This window comes from Chelonia mydas, chromosome 14 (genome assembly GCF_015237465.2).
Source record: "Chelonia mydas isolate rCheMyd1 chromosome 14, rCheMyd1.pri.v2, whole genome shotgun sequence".
Classification (NCBI taxonomy): domain Eukaryota; kingdom Metazoa; phylum Chordata; order Testudines; family Cheloniidae; genus Chelonia; species Chelonia mydas.
Genome location: NC_051254.2, coordinates 37,875,253 through 37,889,347, shown reverse-complemented (window position 1 = coordinate 37,889,347; position 14,095 = coordinate 37,875,253). Strand labels below are relative to the sequence as shown.

Here is a 14,095-nt window from a genome sequence, read left to right as displayed (position 1 = left end):
GCCTGAGCTCCTTAACTTTCACACGGCACTGCTGTGTGTCCCTCTCTCCATCATGCCTCTCTCCATCATTGGCAAATATATTAGCATTTCTTCTTTTCCATCAGAGTTTGGCCTTCACAGACTCTTCTCCCCATACAGCAATCAGATCCAGTGTCTCCCGTTCGGTCCATGCTGGAGCTCGTTTGCGACTCTGGGGGGACTGCATGGCCACCTGTGCTGCTGAGTTCGCCACGCTGACCAAACAGGAAATGAAATTCCAGTGTTCCCGGGGCTTCTCCTGTGTACCTGGCTAGTGCATCGGAGTTCAAAGTGCTGTCCAGAGCGGTCACACTGGAGCACAATCAAGTGTCATCCTAACTGTTAATATTCCCTTTTGATCTTGAATCAATGCTAGAGTAACAGATAAGAATTGTTTGTTTACATCTCAAGACCTCAGCAAACACCTCCTACTCTAATGTTCTAACAATGCAGATTTGAAAGGGAGAGCCGAAATAGTATTTACACAGCTTCCTAACAAGCCTTTAAAGGGCAACCACGGGTCATGACAGCCTACGGATTAGTTAACCCTTTCTGGCCATGTGACACATTTTTATGAGATATTATAATCATATAACATCACAGCAGGCTTGGCAGAAATTGTGATCACAGTCTAGAGACACCAGATCTTTAAAATAGCCCAGACACATGGGACAGGTCAGTTCATCCTGGAGTGTTTTTGCTGGATTCACAGCAACCATGGCTTCTAGTGCAGGAAAAAGACAAGAGAGGAATTTAGTTTCACTTCCTTCTTCTCAGAAATGGACTGATTGAATATCATTTGGCGTTTCCTTTCTGGGTGTGGTCTCATGTTATTTCTTTTTCTGTGGACTGTAAAGAGCCTTTGAATGAAGTGTGATGAGTCCAAATTGACACTAACTTGTCCGGAACATCTGCAAGGCCCCAAACTGTGGACTAGTCACTCAGGTCAAAAAGGGGTAACAAGCGACTGGGGGTTTCGCTGCCTGACAGAAGGATCTGATGGAGCAGCCTGGCAAGGAGGGGGAGAACCACAGCTGCTGACTCCTGCTGCCTGTTCCGTACCTGGACATTGGGCTCTTTCAGACCCATGTCTCTCTGGTGCCTGGGGAACCCGCTGGTGTGTGTGTGTGTGTGGAGCTGTTACAGTTATAAAGGTTGAATATTTAGCATAAGCTGTGGCAGCCTGTGCTTTTAGCTCTAGGGGTCCCTGGTTCGGTGCTGGGTGGGCTGGCCAAGAGAGCAGCTGTCACATCTGTTCTGAGCCTGGTGGCTACTGCTTCTGTTTCCCTGCACAGTCTCCCCAGCTCTCGGGGACTCCTGGTTCTTTGCAGATGGCAGCGGGTGTGAGAGGAGCTGGCACTGGGGCTCCTGCGCTGTACAGGGGATGGGATAACCAGAGAACTCCTGTCTCCGAGGCTCTCAGGCCACTTGTCCAGTCTGGCTGCAGGAGGGGATCTGGGGACAGACACAGGGGGCCTGGGAGAGTCTGGGGAGCAGCCAACTGGGACCAGAAATGGAAATCCGGCTGTGGTAATAAAGGAGCATTTTCCAAACATGTGGCTGGTTACAGGGGTTGCCGTACAGCTATTTAATGCATTACACTGGGGAATTCCTAAGATTTTGAGGCTGGACGGTGTGAGCTGAAATTATTTCCTTTAAAGGGAAGCCTGGCAATGCTCTTTCCCCTCCCCCACCCCCCACCCAGCACATGCATGGCTGGAGATCTGTAGACGTCAGTCACACACCTTCATACTGCCGCTGTTTCCTGTGGCTGGGCTCTGCAGTCAGGACTCGTTTGTGGCAGAGTGGATCTGAGATCAGGATCAAGAGGGAATCTGGGGAGTGGCCTTCTGGAGCCAGACCAGGAGCTGCAGCTGCGATGGGAAAGGCGAGCTGGGCAGAGATGCTGGTGGGGAAGCCGCTGGATTCTTCATGAGCAACTGGGTACAATGTTGTTACAGATCCTGACTCCTATTGTGATGAGATACATTGTTACCCTTGTGTAAGGCAAACTGGTTACAAGGTTGTAAACTTGCTTCCAGCCAGCCTTGCTGCTTCATGGCAGCCAGATGCTGTCAGCTCTGGTGGATGGACTCAGGCACAGGGTCTCACTGATGCTGGGGTTTTATTTTGTTTTTGTTTTTTGCTGGTGAACGTATTGCCTGCGAATTGCAGTCATTAGTCACACACATGTGACATGTAGTTATTTTTGGCCAACAGAAGTGGCCTCCGGGAGGCGTGAGGGGGAGGCTGGAGACATGGATCCTTCAGCCTCTGTCACTTGCAGCCGACTGTGCTCATGAGCATCCCCAGGCTGCTTAGCGGAGTCTCTCCAATAACAATGCCCAGAGACGCCGTCTTTCTAATTTCCCTGGGGGTGCTTGACCCCTGCTCTGCCCCCACTCCACACCTTCCCCCAAGGCCTCACTCCCTCCCCACCTCTTCCCAGGCCTGCTCTGCCCCACCTCTTCCCGCCCCCCTGACATGCAGAAATCCTCTGCCTGGCTGCCTCGAACTCTGCAGGCGCCTGAACTCGCTCAGCACTGACACGTCTACGGGAACATTTCCCAGGGCTCCTAAATTTCTCTGCTCCTGAGTTTGAGCACTGCTGCCTCACCCTAGGCATCCAGACACCTGCCCCATGGGTAAACCCCAGAAGGATCCTCAAACCAGAAAGCAGGCAATGGAAAGCCTACCTTGTCGGTGGGGCCCAATCCTGTAGCAGTGCACTGAGCACCCCTTCTGCATGGGGTCCCCGACAAAATCCAGGGGAGGTGCTGGCAGAGGCTCCTTTATAACTTTGAGCCCAGTGGTTAGGGCACTCGCCTGGCACATGGGAGACTCAGGTTCTACTCCCTGCTCTGCCTGACGGGGAGGAAGGGTTTGAACACAGGTGTCCCACCGCTCAGGTGACTGCCCTAACCATGGGGGTCTGGGATAGTCTGATGTGAGGCTCCCACAATGTCTTCTGATGAAGCTGCTCCACGTTGGCTCAATAATTAAATAGTCCCTGGGGCAGAGCGAGAAAGTGACAATGACTCGATCACCTTGGCACAGGGAGGTTGAAGATGCAGGTGCAGGACCCTGCTCCAATGGCTAGTTAATTATCGTCCCTTTCCTGCAGGAGGGAGCGTTTCATTGCAAACCAGTGGGTTCAACCTTTGACCTTCCTTTGGGTTGTGACCGAGGCTCAGTCAAGAGAGTCCCCTGTAGACGCTGCTTCTGGAGCACTCCCAGCGCCCAACACCAGGGGGAGCAGCAGAGTACGACCAGGCACAGGGTCACCCTCTGATCAGTGCCTAGAACGGTCACTGGGGTAGGTCACTTGCGGGAGGGCAGGGAGCCGCACACGCTCTCCTGCTGGGACGATCGCAGAGAAACTCAAGGGGAAATTGTCACCCCACCGTGACTGATAACGGCACTGTGATGGCAGAGTTTGTCAGAGAACAGAATGTTCCTGTTGTGTGAAATTTGGACCTTTCACAATTACTTCCCTCTCCGCATCAGACTGAAATGTGAAGGGACTGAAAATGTTCCCGGAATGAACTATTCTGAAACATTTTCTGCAGAAATGTGGAAACTGACTTTGTGGACGGACATTTTAGACTGAAATTGAAATGATTCAACTGTTGGAAATTACATTTTCCGCCTTCTGATCAGAATCTAGGGTAATGTCGTGAAATCAACAGTTCCAGGAAACCCTTGATTTTGCTGATGCCACAATTTCAGGTGAGAGACATTGTTGTGTGAAAAATGTCAACTCCAATTATGAAGCCCTTTAGCTACAGAGGAATAGCAACCTCTAACAGAGATTGTTCAAATTTTTAAGAAAACTTTTTCCATTGTTCAGTAAGCAAATATAATTTCCTCCATTTGCCTTTCCCCTGTTTAGTTTCCATTAAGCCAGAACAGAAATTACTTTGCACAGAAGAAACAATAAATAACCTCTCACAGGGGGAACATGTAACTCGCTGTTACTCTCCTGTTACTTAGAGATCTGAGCATTCATAACATCCCTGTGCATATTTATTGGTGAGTAACAATGGCACCTACCAGGAGTTCCTGGATATTCCTTCTTCCCACTCTTGCTAAACACCCTATTCTCATCTCCCTCCTTTTTCGCACTCTCCAAATCCCTCCAAATTGGATCCTAAGAAGAGAAAAGTTGCTTTTGTTTTTTCTGTATTTTGGGGATTTTACATCAGGAAGAAAATTTATCAAGAGACAACAGGCACTAGAGAGTCACAGGAACAGCCCTGCAATCCACAAAGCTGAATTAGGTCCCTAGACCCCCCTGTACAATGCCCCTCTGGTCAGCATTTCCCATCAGTTAGGTTAGGCAGCTTCCTATCTAGTAGGCTGGCTTTTGTGGATCCCATTCGAAGACACTTACATCTCCCCAGAACTCAGGCTTTGGGGCTCACAGTGTCATTCCAGTAAATTTCTAGGCAGCTAAAACTTAGATGCAGTGACAGTCATCATTGCAATATATACTCCCGGGGGAATTCTGAGCTACTGCGGAAACACAGAATTCATTTCCGGCTGCAGAATTTTCCCCCCACAAGAAACCACATTCTGCCAGAGAAGTGAGGTAGTTCCACCGTTCACCCACCAGAGGCCACTGCGGTGCCAGAACATCCAGCAGCAGGGAGCCAGGCTAGGACAGGGCGGGGCACATGGTGCTGCTGGGGGGTCACAGACTGGGGCTCAGAATGGCTAGTGGGGGGAACTACCATGTTCGCCAGCTGCCTGTTGGGCCTGAGGTTTCTCTGTTGCACAGTTTCTCTGCACGGAGGGCAGGAGGCGGCTGTGTCAGGTCCCTCCCAGCACTGGGCGATGCAGGCTCGGCAGAGATTGTGCCCACACTCCAGAGTGACAGGGCCTGTGAAATACTCCAGACAGATGGGACATGTCGCTTCCTCCTGGAGACTTTCCACGGGGCTCGCTGCAGCCATGGCTCCCTCTGGGCAGTGGGACAAGGGTAGTTTCACTTTCCTGAGGTCAGGAATGCAGGGGCAGGCTGGGGGTGGGGGTGATGTACCAGCACTGATGGTGAAAAAAAATCTAAATAAAAACCCAAAACAAAAGCCTTGCCCCCACACTGCCCCGGCCAGACCCCTATGCCTCCACCCCATGTGGCCCCAGCCAGGGCCCCATGCACCTCGTAAGGGCCAATGCCAGGGCCTCCACCGTCCACCCCCCACACTGCCAATGCCAGGGCCCCCTCCTCATTCTGCATTAAAACTCCTTCCCCCACACATTCTGGGATCCCCCTCAGGCAATATCTCTCCATCCCCCCCCCCCCGCCCCTCCCATACTCCTCCCAGCCCTTCCTCCAAAACCAAGACAAACCAACACACACAGCACTGAGCTTTTATTAAAAAAAGAAGAAAAAGAAAAAGAAGAAGAAGAAAAGAAGAAGTAAATGCAAGCAGCGCCAGCCGACCCAAGGTGCAGCCTGGAGCTGACCCCCCAATAGACCCCCCCATCTTGTGCCCACCAAATGCCCAATAATTAGCACAGGATGGTGGGTGACACTCCACACACACCCGCACCAGCCCGGTGAAGCTGCCCGCTCCCATTCCCCAGGCTACTTGTGCCAACCGCCCCCCTCAAAATGGTGCTGCAGCCTTCCCCAGCTCTGCTGCCCCCGCTCCCACAAAGCCTGTGTATTCCTGCCCCCAGCTTCCCCCCCCCCCCAACTGGTGCACTGCAACTGCCAGGGGAGCAGGGCAAGGGCAGGTAAATCGAGGCTGCCCCACTGCAGCTACTGCTGTTCCCCCCCCAACAACAACCCCCGCCACAACCAACAACCCCCTGCAGTGAGCCAAGAGCAGCCACTCGGTGCTGGGTGGCAGAGTAGGGCTGGCGGGCAGCCCCCCACAACCACATACTGCCAACCAAGCGAACAAGTCAAGGCCCCTGCACCCGAGCCAGGCACCCACAGCCACGTGGCACTGCAGTAAGCGAGGAGCAGGACCAGCAGCACCCAGGGGATCCCAAAAGCAAAACCAAATAATCCGCAGGCGCAGTAACGAGCCTTTAAAGCTTTTTTAAAGCCGATTGGGGAACCGGGAGCCAATCGCGCTCTCGGGAGGGAAATTCAAAACCAACCAACCAAACAAGGCAGAAGCCCCGCCCGGCCACATGAACTGTAGGAGAGAAGCCGAGTGAGGCCAGCCGGGCTCTGCCTGGGCCGCTCCTGCAGCAGCAACCAGGGGTTTCCCTTCTTGGGACTGACTCGGCTGCTGCTGGGCGGGGAGGAGCCCACGGGGAACATTCCAGCCTGCAGGTGTCGCTGTGACATGGGCCCCTTGGGCCCTGTGGTGGGTGGGCATCCCCCTAGGGCAATGCCCTTGAAGGAGCAGAGTGTGTGTCTAAGGAGAGATTGTCAGAATTCACTGATATATTAAATATACATCGCCGTCAGTTTTAAGCATTTTTTTCAATATTTATTGTTACATGTTCACTATTGCACAAAAATCTGGGTTTTAGCATTTCTTTCCAATTGTTCTCCATTTCAGTTTTCACAGTTGTGGGGAATTATGGGGGGATACGTCAATAGCAAGTCAGACCACAGTGATTTAATGTCCGTAGACACCGAGATTCAAAAAGTTGAAGCTTTATAACCATGAAAACACAGATGGTCACATCACCTGTGAAAAGACGCAGAGTCACTCTCCTTAAATCAAACTCAAATAAGTTCTCAAGCACAGAATCATAGAATATCAGGGTTGGAAGGGACCTCAGGAGGTCATCTAGTCCAAGCCCCTGCTCAAAGCAGGACCTAATCCCAAACTAAATCATCCCAGCCAGGGCTTTGTCAAACCTGACCTTAAAAACCTCTAAAGATGGTGTCATAAATATAAAGGGACGGGTAAACCCCTTTAAAATCCCTCCTGGCCAGAGGAAAAATCCTCTTACCTGTAAAGGGTTAAGAAGCTAAAGGTAACCTCACTGGCACCTGACCAAAATGACCAATGAGGAGACAAGATACTTTCAAAAGCTGGGAGGAGGGAGAAAAACAAAGGGTCTGTGTCTGTCTGTATGACGCTTTTGCTGGGGACAGAACAGGAAGGGAGTCTTAGAACTTAGTTAAGTAATCTAGCTAGCTATGTGTTAGATTATGATTTCTTTAAATGGCTGAGAGAAGAGCTGTGCTGAATAGAATGACTATTCCTGTCTGTGTGTCTTTTGTAACTTAAGGTTTTGCCTAGAGAGATTCTCTATGTTTTGAATCTAATTACCCTGTAAGGTATCTACTATCCTGCTTTTACAGAGGTGATTCCTTTACTTCTATTAAAAGTCTTCTTGTAAGAAAACTGACTGCTTTTTCATTGTTCTCAGATCCAAAGGTTTGGGTCTGTGGTCACCTATGCAAATTGGTGAGGATTTTTACCAAACCTTCCCCAGGAAGTGGGGTGCAAGGGTTGGGAGGATTTTGGGGTGAAAGACGTGTCCAAACCATGTTTCCCAGTAAACCCAGATAAAGTTTGGTGGTGGCAGTGGAAATCCAAGGGTAAAATAATTTTGTACCTTTGGGAAGTTTTAACCTAAGCTGGTAAAAGTAAGCTTAGGAGGTTTTCATGCAGGTCCCCATATCTGTACCCTAGAGTTCAGAGTGGGGAAGGAACCTTGACAGATGGAGATTCCACCACCTCCCTAGGTAACCCATTCCAGTGCTTCACCACCCTCGTACTGAAAAAGTTTTCCCTAATATCCAACCTAAACCTCCCCCACTGCAACTTGAGACCATTGCTCCTTGTTCTGTCATCCGCTACCACTGAGAACAGCCGAGCTCCATCCCTTTTGGAACCCCCGTGACGTTGCACCCCATAATACTTTATGGAAATATGCTTATGAATGTATATAGGACATAACTGGAATATGTTTTATGCTGCAGATGCCATGTAACATATCTCTGTAACGGTTATGATCCACTGAGCCTATTCATCCTATTTGTATGCATGTGTCGAAGTTATGAATATTGGCTATGTACTTGTCTAATTTTAAGTAGCCTCAGGAAAGCAGTTGTTCATCTTCCTGAGAAAAGATGATTCTCAGGTCATGGCTACACTTGCAGATGTAGAGCGCTGTGAGTTAAACCATCCCTTGGAGAGCGCAGTAGGGAAAGCGCTTTAGTCTGTCCACACTGACAGCTGCCAGCGCACTGGCACGGCCACATTTGCTGCACTTGCAGCGGCATTGGGAGCGGTGCATTATGGGCAACTATCCCACAGAGCACCTCTTCCCATTTTGGCACTGTGGCTTGTGGGAAGGGGGCGGGGGGTGTGGGGCATTCTGGGTCCTGTCCCAACGCCCCGTGATGCATTGGTTCGCATCCCCGCATTCCCTGTGTTTCCATCCATATTTGGCACCATCTTTCAATGTTTTTTGTGCAGCACGCTGTGTCTTCCCTTTTGGTCTGTGGGAATGGAGCCCGAACTGCTGAGGAATATGCTGATGTGTCTAGCCAGCACATCACCTTTGGCAGTCGAGTTATTCCTTTTGATCCAAAGTGATAGTGAGGGCTCTGACGATGATATCGACTCGAGTAACGCATACAACGTGGGTTTGCTTGTGACATTCAGGGACGTGCTCAGCACCGTGGAACGCCGCTTTTGGGCTCGGGAAACAAGCACTAAGTGGTGGGATCACATCGTCATGCAAGTCTGGGATGACGAGCAGTGGCTGCAGAACTTTCCAATGAGAAAAATCACTTTCATGGGACTGTGTGGGGAGCTCCCCCCCACCCTGCGGTGCAAGGGCACCAGATTGAGAGCTGCCCTGATGGTGGAGAGGCGGGTGGCTATTGCAATCTGGAAGCTGGCAACTCCAGACAGCTACCGATCGGTCGCTAACCACTTTGGAGTGGGAAAGTCTACCGTTGGAATCGTGTTGATGCAAGTTTGCAGGGCCATTAATTGTATCCTGCTCAGAAGAACCGTGACTCTGGGTAACGTGCATGACATTGTGGCTGGCTTTGCACAAATGAGTTTCCCTAACTGCAGAGGGGTGATAGATGGGATGCATATTCCAATTCTGGCACCAGCCCACCTAGCCTCCGAGTACGTTAATCGGAAGGGGTATTTCTCTATTATTCTCCAGGAGCCTGTGAATCACCATGGGCGTTTCATTGACATTAATGCAGGCTGGCCCAGAAAGGTGCATGACGCACGCATCTTTCGGATCACTGGCCTGTTCAGGAAGCTCAAGCCGGGACTTTTTTCCCAGACCAGAAGATCACCGTAGGGGAAGTCGAAATGCCCATTGCGATCCTTGGAGACCCCGCTTACCCGTTAATGCCATGGCTCATGAAACCCTACACAGGGAGCCTTGACAGCAACAGGGAGAGCTTCAACAACAGGCTGAGTCGGTGCAGAATGACTGTGGAGTGTGCTTTTGACCGTTTAAAGGGCCGCTGGCACTCTCTGTATGGGAAGCTGGACCTGGCCAATGACAGCATCCCCGCGGTTATATCCACGTGCTGCACCCTCCATAACATTTGTGAAGGGAAGGGTGAAAGATTCACTCAGGCATGGACCTCGGAGGTACAACACCTGGAGGCTGAATTTGCACAGCCAGAGAGCAGGGCTATTAGAGGGGTCCAGCGCAGGGCTGACAGGATTAGGGATGCCTTGAGGGAGCAATTTGAGGCTGAAAGCCATCAGCAACGTTTGGAGCCCTGCACGGGAGTGAAGTGCAGTGGTTCCAATGTTAGTAGGAATCTGTGTTTGCTACACTGACTTGCAGTGCTTGTTGATTTCCTGGGCTAAGGTACCTTTTACTGTATGGAATAACAAAGAATGTTTTCAAAGCCAAAAAATGCATTTATTGAAAAGAAAATTCATTTATTGAAAAGAGACGCAACTGCTTGGGAAACAGAAAGGCCAAGGGGGTGGGGTGGGGAACGGAACAATCACAGATTTGCATATGTCCTGTCTGGAGGGCTGTGCAATGAGTGCTGGACTTCTGGCTGGCTGAAATGCCTGGTGATGGGGGTTGAGTGCAGAGGGTCGGGGTCGTAGTTTTCAGGGCTGGGTGGTGAGGCTACAGGTGTTGGAGGCAGCTGGTGGCGATAAGAACCCGGATGTTGGGGAAAGTGGGTTGGAGGTGACATGGGGGCACAAGGGAAAGGGTTTTGGGACAAGGGCTGCAGGGGGCGGGGGCGGGCACGGTAGTGCTCCGCCTTCATGGCTACGAGCGCCTGGATCGAGTCTGCCTGGTGCTCCCTGATGCTTAGCTGCTGCTCCGTGCTTTGCTGCCGGCGATCCACATTCTGCTGGCGGACCCTCCTTTCACTCTCCCGCCACTCCTGCACTTTTTGATTTTCATTACTTGATGCAACATGTCTTCCTTGCTTCTACGTGGCCTCTTTCTGGTTCTTTGGAGTCTTTCGGCCAGTGATAACACGGACGGCTGAGATCTCAAGGTTGCATCTGTTAAGGCAAAATGCAGCACTGAACAGAGGCAGCATTCATTGTTCACACCAGACAGAGCAATGATTCCCCTGTAGTTAAGGGCAAGCACAGTCTATACAATAGCATAATTTCCCCGTCCCAAAGCGAGTGCACATAACCCATGGGAGCCCCAAAATGGTGAGTAAGCACAGGGTCAAGCGTGACTGATTGTTTCACGGCTGTACTGTCCTCTGGGTTTCTGTGCCTCGGGGAGAGCCAACAGCGGCAGGGGGCCCCTATACTGAACACTGTCCCCACATTTTCCACAGGACTTCGTCCTGGAAGATATCTCGCTGCTGAGGGTGAGCTGGGAATCAAGGGAGGGTCTTCTACTACAATGTGGCTTCTGCCCTGGCCCATACGCAGCTTGCCTGTGTGCAGCAATGGTCCCCCCCGTTACGGCACAGTGGCAGACATGTTAACCTGACTGGGACAAGGATCACAGTGGCTCTCCCAAGAAATCTGCACAAGCACATTGCCCAGCTTCTGCATGAGACCTTCGGAGAGATCACTGAGGCCGATTACTGCGAAGTGAGAGAGCACATCAACGCCCTATTCTGCATCTAGGCGTGCATGCAGCCCTAACCCTCCTCCCCCCAGGAGCCCGCACCGAATAACTTCCTTCCCAAAACAAAAGTCGCTTACCGGGAACCTCCTCTGATGTTTGTCCTTCCCCAAGCACCGGCCGCCATAACTGGCTACCTTCCTCCTGGCTCGAGAAGAGCTCCTGGCTGCATGCCTCGAGGATTCTGGGGTGTCTTCCTCCACCTCAGCACCCTCGCTCCCGCTTTCCTCCTCCTCCTGCCTTGTTGCACTGGGCTCTGAAGTGTCCATGGTGGTCCTGGAAGTGGAGGTGTGGTCACCCCCAAGTATCGCGTCCAGCTCTTTGTAGAAACAGCAGGTCGCGGGGGCAGCTGTTTGCCTGGCGGGCTTTGTGGTAGGCATTCTGCAGCTCCTTCACTTTAATCCTGCACTGCACTGCATCCCGGTCATGGTCCCTTTCCATCATGTCCCTTGATAGCTGCCAGAAGGTATCGTAATTCCTACGGCTGGAGCACAGCTGGGACCGGACAGCTTCCTCCCCACAAACACTGATGAGGTCCAGCAACTCACCATTGCTCCATACTGGGGCTTTCCCGGCGCATGGAGGCATGGTCGCCTGGAAAGATTCGCTGAGAGCACTCCACGCCTGGCTGAGCAAACAGGAAGGGGATTTTCAAAATTCCCAGAGAATTTAAAGGGCTGGTATGACGGTTGGTCACCTGAGGAAAGGGCAGTAGAGTTCAAAGTGATGACCAGAGTGGCTAGTGCAGGCAATGTGGGACACTTCTGGAGGCAGATCAAAGTGCACTATAGGACCAGGGTGTCCACACTGGTGCCACGGCGCTCCAGGAGGGGTGCAGCAAAAGTTATTCCATTCGCCGAGGTGGAGTACCAGCAGTGCTGTAGTCGCGGAATCAGAGCGCTCTACGTGCCTTGCCGGTGTGGACGGGGAGTGAGCTAGTGCACCTGGGGCTCCATTATTGTGCTATAACTCGCAAGTGTAGCCAAGGCCTCAGTAAGTACCCAATCAAGAAACACTAAAGCTAACAATGAACGTGGAGATGCCAATCCACATCTGAGCATTCCCAGGAATGTGGCCTGGCTGGTAAGGAACTCAGTCATGCATGGACTTGTGACTTGCCCATGTGACTCCAAAACTCCATCTTGGAGCTAAATGCTGGATAGGAGAGAGGAGAGCATCTCCACCCACAAGAGAAAGTCTATTTAAGCCCCTGGGAGACCCCTCCATTTGGTCTTCAGCTGGCTCAAGAGATAGCCTCTCCACCCCCAAAAGATACCTGGAACAAAGGACAGTAACCACAGGGGTGTGAGTGATTGCTGGACCCAGACTAGAAGAGGCTAGTTTGTAAAAGAAGCTGACTGGAACATCTCTGAGGGTGAGATTTCATCTGTAATCACTTTCTTACTCTATTAGGCAGGGGTTTGCGTGTTTTATTTTATTTTGCTTGGTAATTCACTTTGTTCTGTCTGTTATTACTTGGGACCACTTAAATCCTACTTTTTGTATTTAATAAAATCCCTTTTTACTTCTTAATTAACCCAGAGTATGTATTAATACCTGGGGGGAGGGCAAACAGCTGTGCATATCTCTCTATCAGTGTTATAGAGGGAGAACAATTGATGAGTTTATCCTGTATAAGCTTTATACAGGGTAAAAAAGATTTATTTGGGGTTTGGACCCCATTGGGAGCTGGGCATCAGAGTGTTAGAGACAGGAACACTTCTTCAGCTGTTTTCAGTTAAGCCCGCAGCTGTTGGGGGACGTGGTTCAGACCTGGGGCTGTCTTTGCAGCAGGCTGGCGTGTCTGGCTCAAACCAGGCAGGGCACTGAAGTCCTAAGCTGGCAGGGAAAACAGACTAAGAGGTAGTCAAAGCACAAGGGGGTTTCTGTGATCCAACCCGTCACCCCCCTTTCAGGTTGTTGAAGGCTGCTATCAAATCCCTGCTCATTCTTCTCTTCTGCAGACTAAACAATCCCAGTTCCCTCAGCCTCTCCACATAAGTCATGTGCTTCAGCCCCCTGATCATTTTTGTTGCCCTCCGCTGGACTCTCTCCAATTTTTCCACATCCCTCCTGTAGTGTGGGGCCCAAAACTGGACACAGTACTCCAGATGAGGCCTCACCAATGCCGAATAGAGGGGAATGATCACGGCCTTATTCTTACTTTGCATATCTGTAATTATCATTTATTATCAATTGAAATATTTTTTCATTGGTTTGTGTGTAGACAGCAAAAACAAGGTTTGCCAACATTGATGAATAAAAGCTCATTCTTCCAAGCCTCGTGGTAATAAACTCTCAGGCTAAAAGCGTGGTTACATTGGAATCAGTGTTTTCAAGACCCAATTCTCATTTACACTAACGCTGCTTTGGCTCAGTGGAAAGGGGCTGCAGCATCACCAACTTTCATGATTTTATCCCGAGTCTCGTGATATTTGTTGTGTTTGATGAAGCCCCAGCTCCTGGAAGCATGTGAGGAGGTGAGACTCTCAGCTTTTGCTTTCTAAAGAAAGGAAGTAACTAGTTCTTTTGGTGCAGAGAAAAATTTTAAAATGTCACCCCAGTGCAGTCTAAAGCTCTGAGACACCAAAAGGCAAACAAAAGAATGCTTCTATTTACTATTTATTATGATTAAATCTCATGATTTTGGGAGGCTTGCCTGACTGGGGTTGGCAGTGCTGTGCCAGTGAGAATTCAGACCATAAATCTCTATCAGTTACTCAAGGGAAGCCCCCTAAATGCATGTCATCATTGATCTAACACAGCAGAGTGAACAGACAGGGAAATGGACAGAGAGGGCAAGCTATGGGAACGCACATGGAGCCGGGCTGTGGGCCCCAAGCAGGACATGAGCACAGTCCCCCCAGCCCTGCCAAAGCAATTCCGGGCCCCAGGGCAGAACAGTCAATGGGCCCCCGCTGCTGCCCGCGTGCACAAGCCGCGCCCATGTGGACTCCGTCCGCCGGACATTTGGGCGGTGCTGCGCCTGTGCTGGGTGGTGCCCAGCGAGCTGCCGGCTGCCCTGCGGGGGGCGCTCTTCCGGCACGGCCAT

At 51.0% G+C, this 14,095-nt stretch overlaps 1 protein-coding gene and 1 long non-coding RNA gene across 2 annotated transcripts in view; both read right to left on the bottom strand.

Moving 5' to 3' along the window:
• Positions 1 to 14,095, bottom strand: part of LOC102945778 — a 73,353-nt gene that overhangs the window by 21,241 nt on the left and 38,017 nt on the right. The gene's annotated exons all lie outside the window — the stretch shown is intronic.
• Positions 1,767 to 5,201, bottom strand: LOC122462867. The gene is made up of 3 exons (XR_006285744.1): positions 4,752 to 5,201; positions 4,072 to 4,168; positions 1,767 to 1,989 (listed from the first exon to the last, which is right to left on the bottom strand). It is a non-coding gene; the product is annotated as an uncharacterized LOC122462867 (long non-coding RNA).